Source organism: Meles meles, chromosome 2, assembly GCF_922984935.1.
Source record: "Meles meles chromosome 2, mMelMel3.1 paternal haplotype, whole genome shotgun sequence".
NCBI classification, from domain to species: domain Eukaryota; kingdom Metazoa; phylum Chordata; class Mammalia; order Carnivora; family Mustelidae; genus Meles; species Meles meles.
This window is the reverse complement of record NC_060067.1, coordinates 182,393,239-182,407,156: the sequence shown is the minus strand read 5'-3', so window position 1 is coordinate 182,407,156 and position 13,918 is coordinate 182,393,239. Positions and strand designations below refer to the sequence as shown.

The window sequence follows — 13,918 nt, the reverse complement described above, 5'->3', positions numbered from 1 at the left end:
AGGACAGTCCCTGAGCAGAGGAAGAGTTAGGCCCAGAGAGCCCACAGGAGGACATGCTACAGTGAGCCTGCAGGAGGAGAGTGAGCACCATGGAGACCTGGCACTCAGGCCTGCTGGGAAACCACGTCCTCCCTGCCCCGGATCTGTCCCCAGGGCTGGAGTCCCTTGGATATCCCAGGCTGCAGGCTGTTGTGACTGGCAGGGGAGGGGCACGGCTGGTGCAGGAGAGAGTCCTCCACAGAGAGGAGGAGGCAGGCACTCCCCCAGCGCAGGGGCACTGGGCGGGCTGAGGGAACATCAGCGGACAGCAGTGCCTGCTGCTGGGCTCTCCACATAGGTCCCTTCCTCAGGCTCAGCACAAGCTTGTCTGGATGACCTGTGTCCCCAAACACAAAGTCTGGCCCAGGACCCCCCCCTCAAGCTGCAACTCCCAACCCTTTGTACTCAGCTCAAGTGACAAGAAATGGTCCGTAGTTTAGGTGGTGTTGGGCGCACGGAGACATGTGATTTTCTGGCCCACGCTGTAACATTGCTGGCATTTTAACGATCTCGGGGCTTTGATTCAAAAACGGTATGATGCCAGGGACCCCAGACAGCTTTCTGGAAACCTGCCTCTGAGCGTTGCAGCCCTCCCATCCCACCAGCTCTGCTCAGAACCCCTCCAGGCCACAGGCCCGTGGTCTTGGGTCCTCAGATGCCCCAGACGATGTGCCTTCAAAAAGCGATCCAGGGGGAGCCTGGGTGGCTCAGTGGGTTAAAGCCTCTGCCTTCGGCTCAGGTCATGATCTCAGGGTCCTGGGATCGAGTCCCGCATCGGGCTCTCTGCTCAGCAGGGAGCCTGCTGCTCCTTCTCTCTCTGTCTGCCTCTCTGCCTACTTGTGATCTCTGTCAAATAAATAAAATATTTTTTAAAAAAAAGCGATCCAGGTGGGGCAGCAGGACACACTGTGGATTCCAGATAATCCCCCTCCCAGAAAGTGAGGGTACTGCTAGACGAGCTGTCTGAAAAAAGCCAGGTCAGGGCTCCAGGAAGACACCAGTGGCACAGGAGTAACTGAGGAGCATCTGGAGGTCAGGTAGGGACAGTGGGAATCTCGGGTGGTTTTGCCTCGGGGCAGCTCCTGACTCCCTAAACCCTCAGTGTGATGGCTCCAGTGGGGGATGGGGGAGGACCATGTCTGGAGGATCCACGGCTCCACTGTCAGAGGTCACCAAACTGATCTGTGCACAGGTGGGGAAACCCAGCCACACTCTGAAGAATTTCTGGAAATGGTAGCCATCTCAGTGGCAGCCGACCTGGGAGGTCAACCTTCCAGCTGCCTGAGGTGGATCCAGCCACAGACTAGCACACTAGCCAGAAACGGAAGAAGGAGAACCAGTTTTTCATGGCAATAGTTTCTGAGTTACCATTTTGTTCCTATGGTTAGTATACTTTGCAAGGCCTTGAAAACGTTCTTCTCATGTTCTCTGCTGGAGAGGTTCTTGAAAAATCTCTGGTTCATAGGTAAAATCATCTGGAGGTTGGCACAGCCATGGTGGGAAAAGTATGGAGTTTCCCCCAAATACTACAAATAGAACTCCTGTATGATCCCACCACCGGGTAGACATTTGCAGGAAATGAAGTCAGTTTCTCAAAGTAAGATCTGCACACTCTCACCCAATCTCTCAGAGGAGCGGGGGCCACCCTTAGAAACAGGGCACCCATGTGGAAAGTCGTAGGCAATCCTCGCCTGGAGGCAGATGCCTCCCTGGACAAGGTGTTGCCCCAGTGCTGGGAGGTCTCCACAGCAGCACTGGATACTAGGAGGAGATGGAGTACAGCACCAGGCCAGTGAGGGTCAGGGCACACTGCCCCAAATATGGCACCTTCGCAAATTAAATATAGAAACTGAAAGAATTTTGGATAGAGCAGAAGCAGGAAGGACCCTCTGATCCCCAGCCACCAGCCCTTCTTCCATGAAGCAAGTCAGAATATTCCCATATGGCACTTTCTCTGCCCAGACTGCAGGGAGGACACGCTTATCACCAGAGTTAAGGAATTTAGGGCCACAAAGGCTAACCTTTATCTTCCCAGTTACTTCTTTATCATTTACCACCCTAGTCCAAAGTCTGGTGTCTCTCAATTCTTCACACACTGACTGCTTCTTTGTCTAAAAGGTAGAAGAGCTGTCTGTTCCAGTCACCTCTGCTGGTCTCCATGTTCACGTGAGGCTTCCACCAAAAAAAAATCAGTACACTTTGGCTGCTTTTCTCCCGTTCATCTGTCTTTGTCAATTTCCAGATCCAGTCAGGGACCTTAAGAGGAGTTGAAGGAAACTTTCCCATCTTGCAGCACTGGGGAGCAGGGGGAGGGGTGGCAGGTGGAGTCAGGAAACCCATCCTGTCTTTTTGACCTTAGTTAAAACCGCCCTCTGCTGGGAAGCAATACAGGGCTGTGCAAGGCTGGGGGAGCCAGGGAGAGGCAGGTGGAACATGTAGGAAGTTACCTGACCCCCAGCCAGGCGACTTGGCCCCACTCACAAGTCCAGGGTGTGATAATGATTATAATGGAAGCATCCTGAAATCAGACCTTCCTCAAGCTTCATGTTGTGGTTGCTTGTTGTGGCTGCTACTGTTGGCTTAGTGACTTTTCTGAAATGACTTTGTCAAGTCTGTGTTCTTTGTTGTGTGTGGTCACTGGATCCCTGTGCTGTTAACTTAGTGGGCAGTCAGTGGCTAGGCAGAGAGGTCACCTGTGTTTCCGAGCTATGGGCTACAGATTGGAGATCCTCACAACCTCCTCCTCAGGTTAGAATAATCTGCTCTAGTGGATCATGGAACTTAGAAAAACATGTTACTTCCTGGATGACCAGTTCATTAAAAGGACAGCACTTGGGATCAGGCAGCTGGAAGAGATCAGCCGGGCAAGGTGTGTAGCAGAGGTTCAGAACTTCCCCACTCTCAGAGTGAAAGAGGCCTTTACCCATCTCCATTCTGACCTTAATCTGTACTTCCTAAATGACGACCTCCCTCCTTCTGGCTCATCTATTAACTCAAGCCAAAGAAACTGCAGGCACCAAAATGACCCCTCAAGCAATAACCACTCCCAGATGCCAGCAAGACCCATGAGATGGACCCCAAGACAATGATTGACCGGGAGTTTACCGACCCCCTGCATGACCCGCCGACCTTTGTAATATACACCCTAATTCTGCAATGTTACAGTACAAAATATCAATACACAAAAAATCTCTAGCAATGAATCATCCAAAAAGGAATTTAAGAAAACAATTCCATTTTAAGGAACATCAACATTGACAAAATACTTAGGAATAGATGTAATCAAAGTGTAAGTCTTATACACTGAAAATTATAAAACATTGCTGAAAGAAAGGGAAACCTAAACAAATCTGAGGACACCCCAAGGTGATGAAAAGACGTACTACTGATAAGACAGCAACAATACACAATGCAATGTGGAAATTCAATGTGTTCCCAAGAAATTTTACAAAGGCCTTCGGGAAGAAATGCACAAGCTAATTGTAACAGTCCTATATAATTTTAAGGGACCACAAGATAGCCAAAACAATCTTGAAAAAGAAAATCAGAGGTGAAAGTTCATATCTCCAAAGTTCAAATCTTAATACAAAGCAACAGTAACTAAAACATTGTGATACTGTCATAAAGGTATGCATACACCCTGAAACAAATAATATGTTATATGTTAATTAGTTTAATTTATATTTTTTAAATTTTTTAAATAAATAAAATAAAATAAAAAATTTTAAGCATACATACAGATCAGTGGGATTTAGCTCAGAGCCCAGAAATAAACCCCTTCATCTATGGTCCATTGAATTTTGACAAGGGTGGACAACATTACACTGGGGGTACAGAAGGGTCTTTTCAACAAATGGTGCTAGACAATTGGCTATCCATGTACAGAGGAATGGAACTTGACCCTCACCTCACACCACGTGTAAACATTAACTCAAAATAAGTTAAAGGCTTAAATGTAAGAGGTAAAATTACCAACTCTAGAAGAAACAAATGGGGATAAATCTTCATAACCTTGGATTTAGCAATGCTTTTAGATCTGACACCAAAGCATAAGAAGGGAAAGAAAAAAATAGATAAAATAATGTCCTCAAACTTAAAAATCTGTCCTGGGCATCTGGGTGGCTCAGTTGGTTAACATCCAGCCTTAATTTTGGCTCAGCTCATAATCTCAGGGTCATGAGATCAAGCCCCACATCAGGCTCTACACTGAGTGTGGGGCCTGCTTAAAATTCTCTTTCCTTCTCCCTCTTCCCCTGTCCACTTGCACACTCTCTCTCACTCACTCTTAAAAAAGGAATGTAAAAAAATTAAAAACATTCGTACATCAGACGATACTATCCAGAAAGTGAAAATACAGCCCCAGAATGGAAGGAAATACTTGTACATTATTTACCTAATAAGAGTCTGTTGCCCAGAATATGTAAAGAGTTTTTGCAATTCCTCAACAAAAAGACAACCCCATTTTTAAAATGGACAAAGGACTTGGATAGACCTTTCTCCAGGGAAATCATACAAATGGTGAATAGCATATGAATAGATGTTAAACATCATTAGTCTTCATGGAAATGAAGATTTAAACCAGTTAGATGTCCTTTTACACAAGTAGAATCACTATAATCAAGAAAACTAAAAATAAAAAAGGATGTTGAGAAACTGAAACCCTTAAACCTTGCTTGTGAAAAATGGTGCAGTCTATGCATAAAATAGTTTGGCATTTACTCAAATAGATCAAAGCAGAATTATCATCTGGCTCAACAATTGTACTCTTAGATATATACCCCCAAAATTGAAAACACTGGTTCAAACAAACAAAAATGTGCAGGGATATTCAAAGCAGCAGTGTTTACAATAGGCAAAATTCAGAAATTATGCAAATGTCCACCCATGGGGAAAAGGATAAAGAAAAGGAGGTAGATCCATAAGTCACAATCTTGTTCTGCCCTATGAAGGAATAAAGTAAAATGGTTCATTTGTGGGGAAAAAATATGGTGGTTGCTTAAAGTATTAAACACAGAATTCCACTGCAGCCTATATGCTCCCCTCCCCAAAACTGAAAGTACAAGTACCCATATTCAGAGCAGCATTTCTCACAACAGCCAAAAGGTGGAAGCCACCCAAGCATCCACTGACAGATGAATGGACAAACAAAATGTGGTACATACACGATAGAAAACGATTCAGCCTTAAAACAGAAGGGAATTCTGACACAGGCTACAACACAGGTTGAACCCAGAAGTCATTATGCTGAGTGAAATCTGCCAGTCACAGAAGGACAGATACTGTATGATTCCACTTATATGAAGTATCCAGACACACAATGTTGTATGCAGCTGCAGGGGCCAAGGGGAAAGGGGAGTGGGAAGGTGGTGTTTCATGCACACAGTCTCCCTCAGGAAGAATGAGAAAGTTCTGGAGAATGATGTACAACCATGGGAATTCAGCTAAGGCCAGAGAACTGTGTATCGGAAATGTTTTAAGGGGCAGTGTTCTTATGTTTAGTCACTGTGAAGAAGTGAATGAAGGACTAATGCATGTCACAATGTGGATGGACACTGAAGACAGCCCCAGTGACATTAGCCATGTAGAAATACCACTCAGATTGGAGCTGTCTGTGCTCCTTAAGTCCACCAAGGTTACCCAAAGAAGGAAAAGTCCTTGAAGAAGTTCCAGAAGAAGAAAACTGGATCCAAATGAAGAAGACATTTCAGACCATCAGGCAGGGGGTGAAACCTGAAGTGGGCCTGTGGTCTGGATTCAAATGTAGGATTTTCTCACTTGGGGTTACATAGTGGTTCTAGGGACATTGTTCCTGTTTGGGGTCAAAAACACTGAAGCAGGGTGCCTGGGTGGCTCAGTAGGTTAAAGCCTCTGCCTTCGGCTCAGGTCATGATCCCAGCGTCTTGGGATCGAGCCCCACATCGGTCTCTCTGCTCAGCAGGGAGCCTGCTCCCTCCTCTCCACCATCCCCGCAGCTCAGCCGGTGAGAATCCTCCATCACCCCGAAGCCCTGCCTTTCTCCAGTGGACTTTTCCTTCCCAACAACCCTCCCAACTTCTTCCTCCTTCTCCATGAAATAATGTTCCTTTGTTTCTTGCACTTGCCTGTGATGGGACCGCAGCTTGCTCAGCCCAGATTGCCATTCTCTGTTCTTCCCAAATTAACCTATGTTGCTGGTCAAGTAACTGGCAGTTTGAGTTTAAGGCGAACAGAACTAAGAAACTCAAGACGCTTGCAAGGAACAAAATCAATATACACAAATCAATTGCATTTCTACGTGCTCCGAAGGAACCATCAGAAAGAGACTATGGAGAATGATCTCATTTACTACTGCATCCAAAAGAACAAGATACCTAGGAGTCCCCTGAACCAAGGGGGTGACAGACCTGTCCTCTGACAGAGTGGGACACTGATGACAGACGGTGGGGGAGACACACGGAGATGGAAAGACACTGTGCTCAGGGAAGAACCGACACTGGGAAAATACCTACTCTCCCCAAAGCCGTCTACACAGTCGGAGCTGTAGCTCCCGAACTTCTAGACTCCGGACCAGCCCTGAAGCCGGTGTGGACACCGGAAGGATTCTGCAGGGCCGAGGCAGGGGAAACAGGAGCACGGAGCCTGCGGCCGCTCCCTGACTGCCAACTGTCTGAGGAACCGAATCCGGGGGCGCACACAGACGTGGGACTCCGGAGAACACCTGCGCCCAGAAAGGGGAGACCCCACAGCCCCATGCACAGCACCAGGCCACCACACACAAAACCACGGAAGCCCCAGTGTCTACACAGCGCACCCTTCCTCCGTGGGATCCTGAGACCACGCACCCCCTCGCCAGTCCCCACTGAGGCGGCTTCCCCTCACCTTCTCCTCCAGCGGCGGATCATAAGGAGGCTAGACTGCTGTCAGTGTGGACGCAGCCTCATGTCCTCCACAGCGGGTCCTGTCAGTGTAGATGTGGACCCACATCCTCCCCAGCTTCTCCTGTCAGCCTGGGAGCGGCCCCACATCCCCCAGAAGTCTCCACAGCAGGTCCCAAGAAGGCCCAGCTCCTGCCCAGCTGCGGCTGCGCAGGCCAGGCTCAGGGCGGGAGCTGGGGGTCCTGCGCCCTCTGCAGGCGGTGGAGGCAGTGCAGGACTAGGGGAGCTCACCCTTCAGGGGAAGCACCAGCTTCATTTCCGAGTCCAGCTGAAGCCATTTCATTCTGGAAATTCAAGATGCATGGAGCCAAATATCCCCCAACTTCTCCAAAAATAGCTAAGGAACAATACATTGGAAACAATATGGAATGACAACAGTCTCTGACCCAAACCGCGGCACAGAACATGACCCTGGCCCTAAGGCAGACCTGTACTCTGACCTCAACTTGATCTCAAGTCTGGCCCTGACCCCAGTCCAAGACCCTAACTCTAGCCACCAATGCAAACAATGTTCACAAGAATCAAAAGGTAGAAACTGCAAATATCCATCAATGGTGAATGCATAAACAAAGTGTGGTGAATAGTTTGAATTTGGGTTTGGGTTCAGGTTTCAGTCAGAGTTCTAGATCAGGCTTTGGGTTTAGGGTCAGGTAAGGATTTATAGTGAGAGGCAAGGGAACAGTTAGAGTTAGAATTTAGGGTTTTAGCTTTATGATTTAGGGTTTAAGGCTCAGGGCTTCTGGGATAAAGTTCAAGGTCAAATTTGGGGTTAGGGTTCATGCTGGGATTTGGGTTCAGGGTTCATGACTCAGAGTTCTGGTTTAGGGTTTGGGTTCATGGTTCATGGTTTGGCTCCAAGGATCAGGTTCAGAGTCCAGGCTTTGGGTTCACTTTCAGGTTTGGGATTCAGGGTCCCAGTTTGGGCTTTAAGGTCAGGTTAGGTTTCAGCATTGAAGTTAGGGGTTAAGCTTAGTTTTAGGGATGATACATTTTCTTCAGTTCTCATCATGGACAGAAAATTTCTATCTGAAGTTTCTAAATCTGAAATGTATTTCCTCTGGGTGTCAGAAGCTGGTTTGGAATTTAGGGTCCCAGTAACTCCCTACTGAGAGCATTCTGCTCCTAGAGTCTCCCAGTCACCCAGAAGCAGCTTTTTTCTTGGCCCAAACATACTCTTGGCAGAGAAGGGTGAGCTGGTGCCAAAGTTGGGATGATTTCACAATGGTAGAGATGTGAAATGAAATATTGGGGAAGTGTTCAGGGAAAATGAAACAGGAGACAAATAATTGGTTGACTCCTGATTCTTCCACAATAACAAAGACCAAGTTTCCAATAGAACCTGATAATGTTCCCTAGGAAGGCCTATGGTACTCATTTCCAGTACCAAAAGAGGGCCCCCTCCCCTGGTTTAAACTAAGAATCACAGCAGGATACATCCTCCTTTGTGTCAGAAATAACATTTTATTGTTTGGCTGTTCCACTGTACAATTTGTGGGAGCATTGATAACATTTTCCTTTCTCAAATCCTCATTAACACACAGGTTAAATGCAGGCAATGTTGTAATGCACTGCTCATTGGAATACCAAGTACAAGGAGGGCTATTAGTAGTAATAAACAGATATCAAATATGAAACTCAGAAAAAGCACCCTTTATGGGCATTTAATGAGGATACCTAACCATAAGATCTAACATCTCATCCTATGGAAGTCACCCATAAAATCATCAATAACAATAGCGTGCTGGCCACTGTAACCTCCTCACCATTGACCTCTAGGCTTGTCATACACACTCCAACCTCTAGAGACACACTTCTCAGCAGCACAACGGGACTTGCCCAGTCCCGGTGGACCAACTCTTATAGTGAAGCCAAAAAATCCCACTCCTTGGAAATCCCAGCCAGTAGGACAAAGTCACAGAAACCCCATCCAGAATTTAATAAAGGACAGACATCTCATGAAGCGGATGCAGCAGATCACCACCACTCCCATGAAGTAACTCTACAGTGGACTCCAGGTCTGTACCCTCCCTGGGATTACACAGGACACCGCATTCTTCCAAGAATCCATCCTAGGAACAGAAACATGAACTGTCTTCTTCAGTCCTGTGTGCAGGCTCACAGTGAGCCCTGTGAAAGCCAGACACCTGCTTGAGAGCATGGAGCCTCTCACACCTATCCTAGCAGATGGAGGGTGCTGCTCTTCCCAACTTTCATACCAACGAGAGACTACTTGGAACAAGTCTCGTCATACTCCATGCAAAAGGCATATTCTCCATCTACAAAATGGATGGTGAAACACCACGGATTCCCTGCACCTTTTGAACCTAGGTAAATTGGAGATACAGCTTGGCCAGCGCTATTATTCCCAATCCCCCCTCCCACACACACCCTTCCCTTGTGCACTCCAGTTCCCATCCGCTTTGCTCATCCTCAGCCACTGTCTCTGCAGAGTGGTACAGTTGTACCGAGGAGCTAGGACTGAGGTGCTAGGTGCTAGGTGCTAAGCTAGCACCTTGGACGCACTTACTATCAGAAATTAATATCCATTTTATTAACAGATGCATCCCAGAAGATCTCGAGACTATGGCCATTAGAAAAGTCATTACAACAGAGGTTCTGACAATCTGTGCTAATCTCCACAGCTCCACTCCCTGGCTTCAGCGATTGGTTCATCCATGTGCACGGGACCTGATCTCAGCCAATAAGGTGGGAGGAACCTTGGGTCTCAGTCTAAAGAGCCAAGCATGGGGTGGACCACCCATGCTGGGGACTTTTCCATTGCAACTGCAGAAATGGCCAAGGCCCAGGAAGCCAGGTGCTCCATAACATTGCTGAGAGCTGAATTGGACTCATCCTGAAGCCCACACATGCTAGATCCTCCGCTAACTCAGGAGAACCCTAAATGTTCTCATGGTCTTGGCCTGAACAAGATGACCATCTGTGTGATATATAACCCACAAGATATACCCTCCAGGCAGTGGGGACATACTCCTCCAAACAATACCTACATGGAATTCAACCACCAACAAACATCTCGTGGGAAGCTCGAGGCCTACAGAGAAATGCAGGGGAATTGCTGAGGCCTTGATTGTTGGCCAGTCTCACTATTCTCTTTTTTTTCCTTTCAAGTGGAGGGGCCAGGGTCAGGCAGGATAGATCCCAGCGTACTCCCACTGCCATTGGAAAAAAGGAGCCCTCTCCCCCATCATCTATCATGTTGCAGATCTGGGGTGTGGGAAACTACCACCCATGGGAAAAATGGGACCTCCCTCTGTATTCTCTCAATCAAGTGTGTCTGGAACATTAGTTATGGATGGTCTGTGGCTGTTTTCAAGCCACAGTCCAAGAGAGGAATCAATGTCAGAGAGACCACATGGATTATAACACCTAACAGAAAATCTTTACAGAAGAACTTACAGAAAAGTCTGTGCTGATCCCTGGTCTCAAAGATCCTAAGATTATGTCACTTCTTTGAGTATAACATAGTGCCTTCTGGGTAAAATCTAATTTCCTCACCCCCAAAGGCAAGGACTTCCATCCTTTTAGCCAGAAATCCATAACCATCCTCCCATCCTCCTCTATTTACACCTTGAATGGCTCGTCTACATGTCTGCAGCCCAATGGGAATTTACTGTAATTTACATGGTAGTGATGCTCCGAAATGGAGGTGTAAGTGTGAACTTGTGAATGTGAGTGTGTGTTTCCTCTTTGATACCCACAGTGTGCAAGGAAAATACAGTACCGTAGCATGCTTTCTGTCTCACAGGAACGGCCATGCAATGTGGTTCCATAATGATCTCGGAAGGAAGCCACCTTCATAGAACAAACTTCATCTGCGAGGACTCCCAAATCCCTTGTCCTGGATACTATGTTCCACCAAGGCTGGGGGCACACAGAGGAATAGAGACTCCCCCTGCCTATCAGGGTTTTGAAGGACACCTGCTGTTCCAGGACCAAAGATCACAAAACCATTCATCTACCTGTCATGCAGCCAGGCTTCTGTGAGAGAGATCTACTCCAAGCAGAAAGGAGAGACCAAGAGACAATAAACAACAACTTTGTGTGACAAGTGCCACAACAGAGGACACTCAGGAGCACTGGGGTGTGAAGGATTGGCCAAAATGGGGGGCATCAGGATCAGGATCCAGGAGGATGTCACAGTTGTGCCCTTGTGTGGCTACATATGTCAGATTGACTGGGCATTGGCCAGACCGGAAATGACAGGGTGGGCGAGCGGTGGTGTCCCTAAACTGTCTTCTGCAAGGCAAAAGTTCAGTAACAAGATTTCTTTTGGTACAATTTCATTTCACATGCATCTGTGAGTCCCTAGACTCATGTTCCCTAGAACATGAAGTACATAGTTGGCCATTGCTTTCAAGCCTGAGGTGCGGGGGGGCAGAGCATACCTGATATTTCTTTTTGTTGCTTTCAGAGAATGATGACTTCTCCTGCCTTCATCTCTGACCCAAGGACAAGGAACAAAGGCAACACAGATCTACACTTCGAAATGTCAATAGAAATCTGCAAAGCCAAGTTCTCACAGGAGCTAAAGGTTCAGAACCAGGATGACAGAAAGGGGAGGCAGATATCAAGGAACCAAAAGAACATGTCATGTGTATGTAAGCTGGCCCACTTCTCTACCTGTTGGAAGCAAACCACGTCTGACAGGAGGGAGTCACACCTGTACCTGGTCCATCTGTTTGCTACCCTTGAACAGAACAGAGGATGGGCTGAGCTGGGTGAGGGTGTTTGGAGGGAGATGGCCAGCTAGTCATAGATGCTACCTGCCAAGTACCTATAGGCCCACCTCCTGCTCCTCAAGTAAGATGAAACAATAATTATGTTTAGTTAACTATTTCCTGAGACAGGTAATGTGCTCAGTGCTTTGGTGACTATATCCTCTCTCATTGTATTTTTTTTAAAAAATTTAGGCAAGTAAGGGGGCGCCTGGATGGCTCAGTGGTTTAAGCCGCTGCCTTCGGCTCAGGTCATGATCTCAGGGTCCTGGGATCGAGTCCCACATCGGGCTCTCTGCTCAGCAGGGAGCCTGCTTCCGTCTCACTCTTTCTGCCTGCCTCTCTGCCTACTTATGATCTCTCTCTGTCAAATAAATAAATAAAATCTTAAAAAAAAAAATTTAGGCAGGTAAGAGTGACATACAAAAAGCAGTCCATAGTTAATGTATACAACTTGACCTTGACCCTAACCCTAATATCTAGTAAAGATATACTCTATTTAGAATATCGGTCATAAATTAGAGAATGTTTTTTTGGAGCTAAGGAATTCAGGGACCAACTTTCTCTTATTCTCCCTTGAATCTCCTAAGTTGGAACACATTCGGCCACATGCTATCTGAAGAGTGGCCACACGGGGGCAACAATGAGTAAACCTTGGTGCAAGACCCACCACAAAGCCAATTCTTCCTTCATCCTGTCAAGGCTTGTTCAGTGTTTACAGCTCATTTTATAGATTATGAAAAGTGTGACCTTGTTGAATTTTTTAAAAACCAAACCAATTCTTTCAACCTGTTAAAAATATAAGATGTTTCCAAAAATCTCAGAGTTGGTGAACAGATGAAGGCCCAGGGGCCTGGGAAAATGCTATTACTATTAAATATATTCAGGTCTACATGGGGGAAAAGGGTGACTTCTAGTCCACTCCTTTTCAGGAAGAATTTGTGTCAACTAACAGTACTGAATCCACACAAAATAGTGCAACTCAGAGGAAAACAAAAAGAGAATCAACAACTTCCAGAAGCAGAGAAAGAGCCACACCCAGGAACCAAGAAGACATACCACAGAGGCTCTGCTCAGGCCAATTTGCAGACTGTAGATCCTCTGAATCTAGAACGCCCTCAATGCCCCTGGGTGTTGTGGGTCAGGCAGAGTGCACACCCTGAAGCTGTACTGTTGTAACCCGTGACAAGTCTCCTGGTCCCTTCCTCCATGTGACACCCCCTACCCCCAACTACTCCAGCCTGCTTCTTGGAACTCCCATTCCCCTTTTGACCCCATCATTCACTTTTCCTGTCACTGCCATAGTATAGAGTACATTTAATGACATGCTATTCTGTCATTTAAATGTCTTTTGTCATGTTTACTATGAAACTATACTTTGCATCATCTACCCTGATGTAGAAACACTTGAACCCACAAGCAACTTTCTGTTAGAGAAGGCCACCCCTGCACCTCCTACAAAAGGTTTCTAAGGAAGTACGAGTCCATCAGGACTACAGTGTGAACAGTGGTACAGTGCCTGCATGGTACTCATCGGTAATTCTAACAAGACCCTCCTCCCAGTCTCACAAAACCTTCCTCTGTCTTCATGGAAGTCATGGTCTACCCTCAGAAAATACCCCAGGAAACTAAACTTTAAACTGAATGCTCCCTTCATGCTCTGGTTCTAATCTTATCCAGCCACAACAGTATGAAAGTAGAAATCAGTCACAGAAAAAAATGGGACAGTCACAAATATGCAGAAATTTAATAACATGCTAGTAAACCACCAATGGTCAAAGAAAAAATCAAAAGAAATTTTAAAAGTACCTTGAGACAAACGAAAAAGAGAACATATGAAAAGTTATGGAATGCAGCAAAAGTAGCTCTAACAGGGAAGTTCATAGAAATTCAGATCCCCATCAATCTACTTGAAAGCTCTCCAATAACCAACTTAATATACAGGGGAAAGAATCGGGGGGAAAAAAAGAGCAAAGCCCCAAGTCAGTAGATATAAGGAAATAACAAATGAAATGTGGAAATAAATCCAATGGAGACTAAAAAGACAAAAAAATCAATGAAAATATGAGCTGCCTCTTTTGGAAAGATAAACAAAACTGACAAACTTTTAGCTAGACTCACCAAGAAAGAGAGAGAGCTCAAATGCAATCAGGAAAGAAAGGTAATGGATTCCTGTCTCACATAAAAATCCTAGAGAAGAACACAGGCAACAACCTCCAATGGACCTTG

General features: G+C 46.3%; 1 protein-coding gene across 1 annotated transcript in view; it reads right to left on the bottom strand.

Annotated features, from left to right (window-relative positions):
- KLKB1 (kallikrein B1) overlaps positions 1 to 7,000 on the bottom strand; it is a 70,225-nt gene extending 63,225 nt beyond the window's left edge. Inside the window, exon 1 of the mRNA XM_045986532.1 lies at positions 6,898 to 7,000. The gene's annotated coding sequence lies outside the window, so the exon portion shown is untranslated. The remainder of the gene's footprint in view (positions 1 to 6,897) is intronic.
- Between the last annotated feature and the right edge of the window lie 6,918 nt (positions 7,001 to 13,918).